Genomic DNA, 13,838 nt, shown 5'->3' with positions numbered 1-13,838 from the left:
ACATAAACAAAATTATTCAGTAAAAACTATTATTCTGATAGTTTAATTGCCGTAGAAAGAAATCCTTTTGGTTTGCCCATTCGTGTTGACCGCATAAAAGACGCTGACATAACATTTCGCAGGCGAATGATTTATGCTAAACCCGAACAGAAAATCGCATAAACGGACAGGCTTATCTCAATGAGCTGCTGCCAATGGCCAATGGCCATGGAGGCCAACTGAGGAGCCACCGATGGAGTCCCGGACTTTTGGCCATATATGCGTGCAGCCACGCAGAAAAATCGAAGAAAAAAAAAACCAGACAAAAAGCACAAGAGGCGATATTGATAGGCGCAATTAATTATACGCGCCTCACACTGACAGTAAGCGTTTTGCTTTGGTGGCACCGTCTTCGTATATCCCCCCCTCTCTATCTCTCACTCTCTCTCGCTCACCACTCTCTATCTCACTCCTTCTTCGATCGAGCGTCGTTGCCGCGTATCAATGACCAAATGACATATTAGCCTTCGTCTTAGTGTAAAAAGCCGCGATAACTTTGGCAGACGCACACGCAATGTGCCTCCAAGAAAGCAGCAACAAAAGAAAAACAAAAATATGTAGAAACCAAACTACCACAACATCGACGTCAACTTAGAATCTAATCGTTTATTGAACTCCCAAGTCAAACTAGAAATCGAACATAATACGCATACGCAGCGTGCGCCGCCGCATGAAACCGCTTGCGGTCTACGATTTTTCGGTAAACTGGAGCAGACAATGTCCAACTGTGTCGCTCTGCTGGCCCGCTGGCGGCGTTGAGAGCTGGAAATTACGACCCCAGTCGCCCCTTTCGAACCACCACCCCCCACAGGGCACCAGATTTCGATTAGGAGGCCAGCGGACTACAGTGTGGGAAAATCATGACTGATCTGAATACCCGCTTTGATTAGTTTCCGAATCAGCCATTTGTAAGCTAACGTACTAGTCCATAACTTAGCTCTAAGATGAATATGAAATTTTAAAAATACTAGTATCAAGTATGTAATTATCTTTACTTAATTTATTTATTTATTTTCATTTGTATTAATTGTATTAAGCCTTTAATCTTAAGAACGTTTGTCTTTAATTACAACCAATTTTTTTTTTTGTGTAAGCCGCATATGAATATGGATTTTGCTGGGGGAGTAGGAAGTTGATGTGCACGTTTCGTTGAAATATGAGTAGCTAAGTGACTTTATCACGGTGGCCCCGAACCAACACATAACCCAAGCCCAACCAAACCAAACAAAGTTGAGTAGAAGGGAAGTGTAGAGAGTGGCGCCAATGATTTCCATTGCATTCATTCCCATGAACTTGGAGTGAATGCAACTCCCACGCTTTAAAGTAGCTCGTTTGGGATATTTGTCACGTCTTTGTTGCGGTCTTGAATGGTCGCTTTCCAAGAGGAAAGTCGCTTGAATTTCACAGGCCTAGTCCAGCCCTATTATAAAGTTCTATTCTTCAGAAAGTATATTTACGAGCACAAAGCGTGCGATGTCTGCTTGGAATTCTGATGGCTTCGGAGTCAAATAATAGCTTTAAGGTTTGAAAAACATTTTATTTATTTCTCCTTTCAATAATTCTACAATATATAGATTTTTTTCTATGCTCAGCAATTTCAACATTATTTAATAAGCATGAGGGCGTAGCCGGCAGCTTAGCCGCTTGAAAAACCAACAAAAATCGATGGCAAATTGTCAGTTACTACTGTGTAATCAGCGAACAATAGCAACAATCATGGCTTGGCAATGCTTTCAGCTTTCAACTCACCACTGATTTGCTAAACAATTACGAGTACACTCGGTGAGTACTGGCCGTACACAACAAATAGGTTGTACAAGCACTTTAGATAAGAATCTTAATAGAATTGCCAGGCGAAATGCAATCCCGACACACACACACACACAGATACAGATGAACCCACAAAGTAGGGACTCCAGTTGCGACCTAATGATATTTATCAGCAATTCGTACAATTTCCATGAGGGCATCATCATATTTACAAGTTAATATTTACGCTAACAAGATCTGCCCGTCCCCACAACTAAGTTGGTGATCTAGCCACAGGCTCGGGCTGTTGTTCTCTGTTCTTTGGGTTCTTTTGCTTGGTATCCGGGTATCCGGGATCTGGGATCTTGGATTCCCATCCCCAATCCCATTCCTCGCACAAAAGGATCGCAATGGCACACGGCTATGGAGATGGAGACACTTAGATATCGGGGGAGGGCGACATGAGTAGACAAGCAGAATGCTTGTTAAAGCGCACAACATGCAGATTTCATTAAAGATATCGCCGGATGGCACTGCAGTCGCTGAAGGGAGTCACTTTGCATGTGGCAGACAAAGAGCAAAAGCTGGCGTGCACTGAAAGAAAACTACGCACTTGGGGCATACAAATTAGTTTAGCAAGTGAAGTTTCTAGAGGAATTCATAAATTCAGTATAAATCATTTACCAAGTTAACTTCCAAAAATATTAGAATGTATATTGTTCAGACTATCTGTTACCCACTAACTCACATTTGCTCAGTGTGCAGAATCAACAAGAAACAGTGATTTCAGCGGATGTTGTTGTTGATGCAAATGTGGTGCAATATGCCTCACTGCGAATGGCGAACTTCTGACGCGAAAGTGAAGCGCAATCCGCTGGGCAGGAGTTCCTCGCTCGAAGCTTCTAATGAAAGTCCAGCAGACTGAATGACTGAATGACTAACTGACGGACTGGCTGAATGTCTGGCCTCGCCTTGCCGACTGTGGCCTAATAGCTGTGGTAATAAAATGGCAATTAAGTGCCTTTATGGCCGTGTCCCATCATCCTGTGCTGGTCCACAGCCGTGGGGCATCCTTTTATGCCCCATGGCCGGAGCCCCATAAAAATACTTGTTTACGCATGTACCAACAACTCTATACTCTATGGCCACAGCAACTGAATCCTGGCTTGGTAATTCGCCTGCGGTATCTGCGGTTTTGGTTCTACATTTTTGTATTCGGCAAATCGGTTTTAGGGCTCATCTCTCGCCCGGAATTGTTTATGTTTATTGTGGGCATAAGTTTGTGCTATTTTATAGTTTTATCGGCTTACACATGTCGAATGCAATTTGCCGTTGGGCGGGCCAGTCTACGTTTATTGATTTTAAGTGTGAGTTTATGCGGTGCCCGGATAAAAGGGATCCCATAAAATAATGCCCGGCCCAATTGGATTCGTTCGGCATGTCAACCTCATAAGCAGCGCACACGAATTAACGCTGGGCACTCGGATTCCCCGCCGGGATCGGTAATGAATCTGGGGGGATCGTCGGGATCTCTTTGCCTTTCTGCATTCTGAAAGGCAGCATAAGCATAACCCAAACAAATCAGAAGATTAAAGCAAATCTGGCCATCTAGGCACTTGTTTGGATTGGCTTTATGGTCAACTGGTGAGTAGATGAACAACAGCACAACCGACACTTTAGAAGCCCTTTGAGTGGCAATTTAGGCATAATCAGGCTGTTAAAGCCAGCTTGATTGTCGATCATCGTGCACTGCGCGAAATGTTATTCCAAGTCACTTTAAAATTAACAAATCAGAGTCTATTAATTACTATTAAATATTTTCATATCTGTTTCTTATTAGAAAATACATCTACATGCTTTATAGTTTAGTTTTATATTTTTTTCGCATTGGGGAAATCCCAGCAATGACAGTATGTATTTTGCAATTTGTTTTCAACTGATTGCCCTTTTGTGATTCGGTTTTAGAGTGCGGTTATCTCTGACGGATTTCAGTTAAGACTCCATGACAAACCGATTTGAATCAGCATGGTTTTGAGTACGGCTTTCAGTGACTGACTTCGTGAGTCACTAACGCTGCGTATGCGTAATATTTCTTAACGGCCACAGCTGTCTTCTCTGCAGTTGCTCTCGTTTCTCTTTCCAAACTGACGATTTCCGTTCTACCTGGGCGGCAGAAACGAACTCGTTATCTTTCTTTGTTTATTTTTATGGCTCTTTCCCAAGTATTAGTTATCAGAAATGTCGTTGCTTTTGTTGATTTCCCCACCGTTTTTGGCACAGCCCGCTTTAGATACATTAATGCGAATTCGATTTGGAAATATTTGACTGTGATTTGAGTCACAGCCAGTTCACGAGAATCTCTTATTGCCCGAAAGAACTAAGATATTCCGAAATCGTGTGTACGCTTATTGAAATGCAAACAGTTGGGGAGCAACAACAGAAGCAACATGACATGGCAGTACATATTTGCATGGGAATTAGAAACAAGAAACGCTGAATATCTGACTTTGGAGTTTTTTGCGCTGGCGCAGAAATCTTGTTCGGCATGGGGCGGCCATATAGCCAAGGCATGCCCCATACCAAAAATAACTCGGCATACACCAACATCACATCAGCAGCAGCAGCAGCAGCAACAACCGCAGCAGCAGCAGCACACGAGCAACCTCAAACTTGCCCAGCAGCAGCAGCAGCAACACAAATGGCAACATTAGCGCAAATTTCAACGGGGCACAATTTGAATTTGAATTTTGCTTTTTGTGCGACACTCACAAACACGTTTTCTGTATATATTTATTTTGCTTTGCGTTTTTGGGCCTTTTATAATATATAGAAAAAGCCAGGCCAGCGCTACAACAACTCAAGTCAGGCGAAAAACCAAAAAAAAAAAAAAAGAATTCCCCCAGAGCCAATGACTCCGAAAAAAACATGTGTTGATTAACATAAATGATTTCTGTGCGGCTCAAAAGCCTGTTCGTCTGCCATTTGTAAAATGTAAAAGCATTTTTGGAAATCTGTATTGCTGCTCGGTGTCAAAACGTAAATAGCAGCTGGCAAATATTTATTGACTTAATTGGCATATTTGCTCGGCACTGGGAAAGTTTAGCTTTTCAGTTAATTAAGAAATTTGTTACATACCTTTTTTTGCTGCAATTTTCATGCAAAATATCCGGGCGATTCCAAACTCCAAACTCTGCAAAGAGAAAGCCAAAAAAGGAAGGTTAGTTTATTTGTCAACTAATCAAGGCAATCGTTAAGATAGTTGGGCTTTTGTTTGTAGGGCCCAACAAAAATATTGGCACGCAGTGCGTTATATGCTAATTTCACGCTGTATCTTTCGCATGATAAATGCCTTGACTAAATGCATAAATTTAAGCCAAGTTAAGCAAACAGCTGAGCAGCTGAAAGCAGGTAGTTCGCTGTTTAAAGGTTGCTAGGCCAGTTTCGTTTGCCCAGCTGGACACGAAAAATAAATTGACACAACTCGATCCAAGTTTGGGCCATAAAACTTCGAGCAAATCGATAATGCAATGCGGCATATATTAGCGGGTGATGAGCTGAAGATGCGGAGGAAACAAATGTTATATTCGACGATTTGTACTAGTTAAAAGGTAGAAAATTGCCTCTAAACCATTGGAAAATACCGACGATTATACAGAAACCAAGCTTGAGTAACATGCCGTATTTTCCACATTTTTCTTGCTGAAGAACTGACCAATATGTTCGGGAAGCACAAGGCCAAGACGAGTGACGTTGATTGCGAAATGTCTCATATAACTTGCAGAGCAGCTTGCACAATTTTCCGAACAACACAACCTCAAGCGAGTCGTCTTCGTGTTCGTTGTTTTCCATTTTTCCATTTTCGCATTTACCATCCTTCCTTTTGCAATTCAATCAGCTGACACATAGTACGTAGCCTCCTGGCCAACGGAACGGAACCAGACGTCATTTGGAATACAAATCGCCCGATGTGGCACATCAGGTTTCGCCATGGTCGTCACTCAAAGCCCAAACTGAAACCAGTAGAATTTCTAAACTGGTTGAGCGACACAAAAGGCCGAGAGGCAGCCACTATTCACTACTCACTATTCGCCACTAACAATGCATCTCGCATTCTATACTAAATGTATAACAAATTCCGGTAGGTGCGGTGTGCTGTTTTTACTTTCAAATGCCTGGCATATTTCTACAGTTTTACCCATGGCAAATGGCTGGAAGATCGAGCCCTGTCAGCTCTGGCCAATTTGCGTGTGTTAATTGAGACTAACTGCCCCAGTAGACGGCGGCCCTAGTGCTTTGATTAATTATAGACGGGCTGTCATAATTTACGACTGCGCTGAGTTTGTGGCTAGTTGCATGACAGAATGCAGTGGAAAAATGAGGAGGAAATGTTACACAACAGCGCGCATCTGAAAATGAAAGCGCCGCTCCTCTCGAAATCTTTGTGTTTTTCTAACCCAGAAAAATAAGAGCGCTGCGAAAGAAAGCAAGCAACTCGAATAGTTGACAAATCATCGCCAGATTTACTTTTCAAGAATTAATCCCGCAAATCTGCAGACTCATGGCCTAATCAAAAGTAAGAGTTACCGAAAATTGTTCATCAGCAATGAAAATAAGACAAAACTGGGCACCGAATTAACCCATATTTTGCCAAGAGATGATCGCGGGCTCAAGACCCCAAGTGGAAAAGTGGAGAGCTTGCGTGCCTAGAGCTTATTGATCGAACCGATCGAACAACAAATGGCAGTTGCAACTACTGACACACCTTTGGCCATAAAAACGAGCTATATGGATATATACGTATATATATATATAGTTTTAAAGCCGAAGTCGAGTTGCAACTGTTGCAATAATGAGCAACTGCCAAAGGGAGATAAGACGGTGTGTGGGTGCCACCGAACTGGCGAACCACCTGCATTTTCCATTTTCATTTTCCCATTTGATGCCGCTTGATTCGCAATTTGAAAGCCTGCCAATCAGCTGGCTAAAAGTGAACAATGAACAACTGCCAACTTAGCTGGCCCAGCGTGTGACTGCCAAAATATTGCATTGTGTGCACACGATTTCGTTATGCATTTCAAATGCAAATTGGTTTTGAAAGGTAATTGATCCCCGGGCTCTTTGCGCCGCTCAATGACAGAATTATTCTCCGATTGCGACTTTCAAATGCAGCGCAGGAAATACAAAACACAAGAAACCGAAATCTTACAAAAAAAAAAAAGACTAAAAAGGTGCCCACAAAAGATTTGTGAACTGATTTCGTATGCTGCCAGCAAACATAACGAAATCATGGAAATTAAATAAACTCCGCACGATCCCTGGCACATTTATAACTTTGAACTTGACAGCCGCTGACTAGATGCCACTAAAACATTCCAAGGCACATACAGTCAGCTCTCGCTAGTGGTGGAAATTTGGAGATTTTAAATTACTAACCAAATAAAGATTTTTAAGCATTTAACAAAAGTATAGTGACATTTTTATGGAAGTTATTAGCTACTCTACAGTGGTGGTTAACTTAAAAAGAACGACATTCATTCGTATTCATAAATCTCATATATGTCACTTCAAGTTTCCAAGTCCCCACTGTACTTAGAAACCAATCTAGTTCTATCTGCGTTTCTTTGATATGACAGCGTTAATTGAATTTCATTTTCATTCAGATTTCCCGCCAGCTTTCTGGGTGAGCCGAACCGAATAGCTCTTCTAATCGGGCTGCATGGTTCATTACGCATGCAGGGAAGCGTTACAAATTAACCCAGTTATTTACGATTATTTCGTTTTAAATTTGGGTATTAAAGATGATTTAGCCGCCCATGCAATACGAGTACAATGCAATAGGTGCGCTCGATTGCGTTCTGGAGATGCAACTGAGGCAGCGGCAAGATCTTGTAAATTGCATAATCGCCCAGCTGGCCAGCAAAGTTGGTAGGTATGCTGTTTGGACCTGACTCGAATAGTATCCGCATTTGTATCTGTATCTTCTAGCCGGGCCTAAAACGTGTTTCCGCAGTCGACTGCTCCATTTTGGCCCCCTCCCCCCACCCAACCGACCAAGACTTTCGAGTCGTAATTGCCCTGGCAATTTGCAATTGTGCGGCTCTGGTTCTGGCAGATTGATGCCTTAGTTTGATAATGGCCAATGTCGAGGCATGCAATTTTAACGGTTGCACGGTGTCAGAAAGAAAGAAGAGATTCCCCGGCCTTTCGGAGATGATAATTCCCGGTAGCCGAAAACAAAGGGCAACAAACTGGTAACTGCAACTGTGTCAAGTGAGTCACACAGAAGACAAAGATGAACCCAATTCTTATTCTTATTCTCATTCTTATTATTTTCTCCCATAAAAAATCATCAGTCACGTGCCCTCTTAGCCATCTTTCCTGCATTTTTTCCCGTATTCATGGCACAGCGCTCTATTGTCTGCGAAAAAAATGCATTTAAAAAACGATGCAGGTGACAGAAAATTAGCAAAAAACAAAGTGTTATGTGCGACAGCTGAAAGAGCGACAATTAGGCGCATTTTGTGTGTGTTTCGTATTTTTTCTTGTCTGTCTGCCAGCTTGTGGCTATTGCATTCAATTCCCCCAAAACCGAACATTGTGCAATAACAATTTGCGCTGCACAAAAATGCGCGAGCAGCTTGGCCAGCAAAAAAAAAACAATACGAAAACTGAGACAAGTTGCGTGGTGGCTTTGTTACACTGATACGCAGAAAATCGGAATTTTTCCGCTTTAATTTAAAAGCTTAATTTAAAAATTAATTAACCATGCACCAGTTTAGTGTTTTATTATATCATCAGTTAATCTGAACAAGAGGATGTAAGTATTAGTATTTCAGTGTCATGTAAACCGAACCGCACAGTTGTAAGTACAAGTCCATACATTAGAGTTATCTATGTAAATTCCAGACTTCTGTTTTTCCCAGTGTACTTGAATTGCCTATGCGACTGAACATGTGGTTGGGGGTGTGGTGCCGCAATTGTTTTGGCCTGGGCACAATATTTGAGACATCGTAAAAGTTTCACACAGTTCATTAAGCGAAACAAATAAATAAATAGAGTTTAATTGTGCAATCGCCGATAGAAATTGTCATCGCGGGCAATGCGATCGAACCATAAATGGTCAAAAGCAATGGCAGCTTGGGATGGGGGGTGTTAATAGCCCCCTAAGCCTAATGAAGGTTAATGGACAGAGCGGGCGACATGGAAACGTGAAATGCACGAAAAGCAGTGGAAAATTGTCAAAAACTGTTTCAATAACCGCGGCAGTGGGGGGCATAAATCATGCAAAATGTACAGTTAATAAAACGATCGAATTTCATTAATTGTAAATTAAGCCCGTAACCAAAAACGCACATGAGAGCGAGACAGCGCGATCGGGTGAGAGTGGGTGAGCGATAGAGGACGCCTGCATTTGGAAATGGGCTAGAGCTGTTTTTCCCTGGCTTTAACCTGGCCCGGTGGTGTTTTTCTTCTTCTGGGGACGAGCCACGACAACCACGCGGAAAATGCGCGACAAGGCGACGACGACAACTGCATGCCACGGAAAAGCTGCTGCTGCCACCGATACTGAAACAGAAACAGAAACAGACGCGGTTTGGCTTGCCTGGGGATGGAATGATGATCATCGCTGTGGCATGGCTTTTATAGACCGCAAGAAATACTTGGAAATATATTTTGGAAAGCAAGAAAAAACACTATATATCTAACCAATATATGGGAATCTTCCTTAATTTACTATTTCATTTTACATATTTATTTTGAGGGTTAATATCAATTATATGGTGCTATCAAACTGTAAGGTATTTATTTATTTAGATCACTTTATTTTTCTCTAAGTGCTGATTGGTGCGTGGTGTGGTGGCGCATCTGAGCCTGGGTTTGAGCCAGCATTGTTGATTGGTGGCTGCAGTTGGCTGGCGACGTTAATTTCACTTTAACAAACATTTCGCTTGTCTGCCGCCGAGACCGCAAATGCCAAAGCAGACTTTTGCGGCCTGTGTGACAGATCATATAGAAATGTGTTGCATTTCTAATCAAAGCGATCGATCAAACGGTAGTTTTCTGTTGCGTTTGCCTCTCAGCTGCAGATTGAGTTAGAGTTTGAGTTTCGACTCGCATGCCCCGTATGAGTTATGTATCGGCGATATGAGGCGCACATATGGCGCTGGTTTGTTTGCCTAACCGTCTGTCTATCCGTCTGTCTGCCCGCCTGTCTATCTATCTGTATATCTGTATATCTTTCTGGCAGACCCGTCCCTTTCCCCTTTTTTCTCCATGTGTATCCGATTTGTCTGTCTGTCGGTCTGCCTGTCGTTTTGTCTTGCCGTGCGAATGCCTCAGTTGACACACGATACTCTGCTTTAATAACGGTGGCCTGCATCTGTGTTTGCGTTTGTCAGCCATTCGATTCGATTCCCCATTTGATCGATCGCTGCTGAAAACATAATTTGGTCGGCGGCGGCGGGTCTTTTAAGGAAATGCATTGCCCAAACAAAAAGTCTCAATTACACAGGCCGTGTGGAAAGGAAAAGGGGCCCTAAAGCCGTATTATGCTTAATGGCCCAGCTAATAGCCTTCATCCCTGGCCTTAGCCGTATGGCAATTGGTGGACCCCCAATTCGTAACCCTTAACCTTTCGCAGCAGCCCCCTTTGATCGGCAACAACCTTGAAGCCCATGCTATAAACAATAAAAAACCCATTAACGCCTGCTACGAAACCTTTTAGAGGGACCTTGCCGGCTCAATGTTGGTTTACGAGTATTTACCAACATCATTACGATGAGGCTGCACATTTTCTCAAGAACTATTACAGCCACTAAGCGAAATTAAACAATCTACATACAGCTACATTCGAACACTTGGAGTCGGAATAATAGTTATGCAAATTATTGGGGGGCTTCAGAAGATGTGAAAATTTACCAAATACGTTATTGGTTTTACTGTTAAGTATCGTTTAAGATCTATTCTTCTTAAATGAAATCTTTAGGTTTTAATAATACTTAGTATTATAATGCAGCTATGTACGACCTTTCAGTTAAATTTTTAAATTATAGCCCTTTCAGTTTAATTATTAAATTATAGCTTCTTATACCTATTTTATGTAAATATTTAATATCTAGGAGATGCTTATAAGACTAGCTTGGTAATTATTTCTGAGACACATGTATGCTTCATCCAAGAAACGCAACATGTGTGGGTCCTAAACCAGTGACCCCAGCTGTATGTTTAGATGCAGCATCTGTGGAAGTGGATGCAATGATCCTTCACCCCCACAGCAGCCAGATCTGCCCGACCCCTCCCTCAGGCCCACTATTCGAATAGAGAAACAACGTTTTGTATCTTTACATTTCTAAGAAGCATTTAATGCCCAAGCGAGCATTGCGTGCCGCAGTCTGCGTTGCAGATAGATTCAGAGTCGGATACAGATACAGATGCCGATTTCGATGGCGATGTGCTGCTGGGGAGCCTCCACGTAATTCCAACTTTGAAACTGCCTGGGTGCCACAAGTGTGACTATTAAATTGGCGGCGGTAATTTCAAGTTGTTGTTTTCCCCGCCGTTTTTTTTTCGCCTGGCCAAATGTCCGCCATGGGCTCGGTTTTTTCGGTCTGACTCTGGGACCACACAACCAATTCTGTGGGATCTCCGCTTTGGGTTTGTTTGCTTTTTCCTTGCTTTTGCTTTGCTCTTGCTATTGCTTTTGCTGCTGCCTTAACTGAAATTAACCCTCTCGTGTGTGCGTGCGTGTGTGCCTCACTGTCTGTGGGGCATTATGCAACCACTGCACAATCGTTGCGGCACATATGAAAAGCGACTCTGAGGCTCCCTCACTCCGTTCTCGTTCAATTGAATTTTTATGACGAATTTTGATGCCCCCAAAACGGACAGTTGAACTCTCGCTGCAGTGAAAAAAAAGTATATCAACACATATAGGTCATCAATTAGACAGTTTGGAAAATTTACTGCTTGTGTTAGTGACCTATATATAAGAGATTATTTTATATGTATAAAAAATAATTTAGAAAATAATTAAACAAACCTAAGCTAGATTAACAACACTTTCAGGTATGACTTCCTCTCAAAGCGCAGATGATTTAATATTTTTCAAAACCATAGAGATACCTCTTATTTTCCCCTGTGCATATTGACTGGGCCACCCAGGATTTAATTGCCAACTCCGATGGGTAATTAAAATCAGCATAGCGTCCATAGCTTCGCGCAATCGCAGAGCATCTGCACCATTGCAGAATCGCAAGAGAAAATCTGATTAGCGACCTACGCGCGACATTTTGCGGAATTATGGCGGCATATTCTGGGCTGTCAGTCGGAGTCCGGGCAACTGACCAGTCGGGCGTTGCCCACACGCTCCGCCGGCGGCTGTCAGAACGGTTTAAGGAGTCGCCGTCAGCCGCCCAACTGGCAGACAGGAACGGCCATCGGGTGACAAATCAATAGCCGGCAACGTAGGCAGAACATCAGGATCAGAAGCAAAGTCCAGTCTCCAGACTCGAGTCTCCAGACTTCCAACTCCCAACTACCAACGCCACTGGTCCATCGAAACTCCATCGAGTGTAGGCATTAAATATGCTGCTGACACTTGGAAATCTGTCCCCCGGTAATCAGCAATAAGACATATCTCTGCCCAACTCGGCTGCCAGTTGATATTGCGACATGATCGAGAATCTCCACTGGGGCGTGGGCTTTGTAGCATTGCCGGTCTACAGCTAATTAAACGGCTTTGCTGCCATGGCTGAGCGCAAAAAAAAAGTACAAATAAAAGTAAAAAACTGACGAGAAAAAAACTTCGCTGAAAACCAGAAAATTATGAGACAACGACAAGCGTTTTGTAATGTACCAAGTTTGATGAGTTCAAAGACCGGACGTAAAAATACAAAGACCTCAAGCGGCGCTCACTGGAAATCGTAAGAAAATATACATTTTACAACCGGTGCTTACAAGAAAAAAAAAACCAACCATAATGGGCAGCTCTAAGGTCAAGGACTTGGAAAATAAGCTTGTGGCCAAAAAAAAGATTTGGATACCGAAAAGCGGAAATGGGTCGGTCATTAGATCAAGGTTTTCTTGCCCGGCAAAGATCACAAAAGCCAGCGGAGGAGCTCTGAAAATGGAAGCGGTTAATTAGATCGACAGGCAGATACAAAGCCCTATTAAAAGCTGTTCCAGCTGACATAATTTGTTTGATTGTCTAATTCGGTGTGCGATTCGAAAATGCTGCAAATGATTTGCATTTTCCTGTTGCCCTTCGTTTAGCTAGCGTCCACAATTGCGCATTGAGATTTCATCTGGCGTTGAATGCCAATTCTAATGTATGCGCAAAAACAAAGCTTCCTCTTCGAATGAATGGCCTGCGAATGCAAATTTTCCGCTTTGTGTTTTTCTTTCTCTCCTATTTGGATGGATGGGCAGGACGTCGCTTTGGTCTGTCCAAAAGTGTGGGGCACAAGCCAAAAAGGGGGGTCAAAAGGGGGCCAGCCGACTCTTATCTTGTCACAGAAAACTCGGGCTTGCTCCCCTGTTTTTGTCTTTGCTCCTCGCAGAAAATAGCTGAACCAGCCAGTCGAATTGATGTATGTGTGCACTGGGAAAATTCGGTAAAATAGGTCTTTGGTAAAGCAAGAAAAGGTGAAAATATAGTGCTTGAATTTGTTTAGGTTGCTATTTTGATTCGATCCCCGCCATTTTATGCAACTGACAACAATTGTTCGCAGTGCATTTATGCTGGGTCTTGAAGCTCAGGGGACAAAAAATAGCACAATGCGACTAACGATGTCTGTTCGGGAATGGCTCGACTGACTTGATACATTGTTGGAGGAAGTGATCTCATCGTAAATTACAAATTACACAAAGTCACGATATCAATTTCAGATATACCCGATGTGTTTGTCGCTCTAGCTGTTTGTTGTTATAATTAAATTGTTGTTATTTTTTCGCTGCGATCAGCGCACCCAACACGAAAAAGAAATGTTCGAAGGAAAAAAAAACTTAGCCATGGAAATTGATTAATGTATTTAAATTGATTGAGCGAGGCG

General features: G+C 42.5%; 1 protein-coding gene and 1 long non-coding RNA gene across 2 annotated transcripts in view; one reads left to right on the top strand and one right to left on the bottom strand.

The window, feature by feature from the left end:
• LOC117145575 overlaps window positions 1-13,838 on the bottom strand; it is an 89,038-nt gene that overhangs the window by 54,664 nt on the left and 20,536 nt on the right. Inside the window, exon 3 of the mRNA XM_033311281.1 lies at window positions 4,924-4,978. The gene's annotated coding sequence lies outside the window, so the exon portion shown is untranslated. The remainder of the gene's footprint in view (window positions 1-4,923; window positions 4,979-13,838) is intronic.
• On the top strand, window positions 7,479-8,490 carry LOC117145577. Its single transcript, XR_004459728.1, has 3 exons — window positions 7,479-7,713; window positions 7,774-8,058; window positions 8,142-8,490. It is a non-coding gene; the product is annotated as an uncharacterized LOC117145577 (long non-coding RNA).

This window comes from Drosophila mauritiana, chromosome 3R (genome assembly GCF_004382145.1).
Source record: "Drosophila mauritiana strain mau12 chromosome 3R, ASM438214v1, whole genome shotgun sequence".
In the NCBI taxonomy this organism is placed as follows: Eukaryota; Metazoa; Arthropoda; class Insecta; order Diptera; family Drosophilidae; genus Drosophila; species Drosophila mauritiana.
Note: the sequence above shows the minus strand (reverse complement) of the source record. Positions and strands in the feature narration are given on the sequence as shown.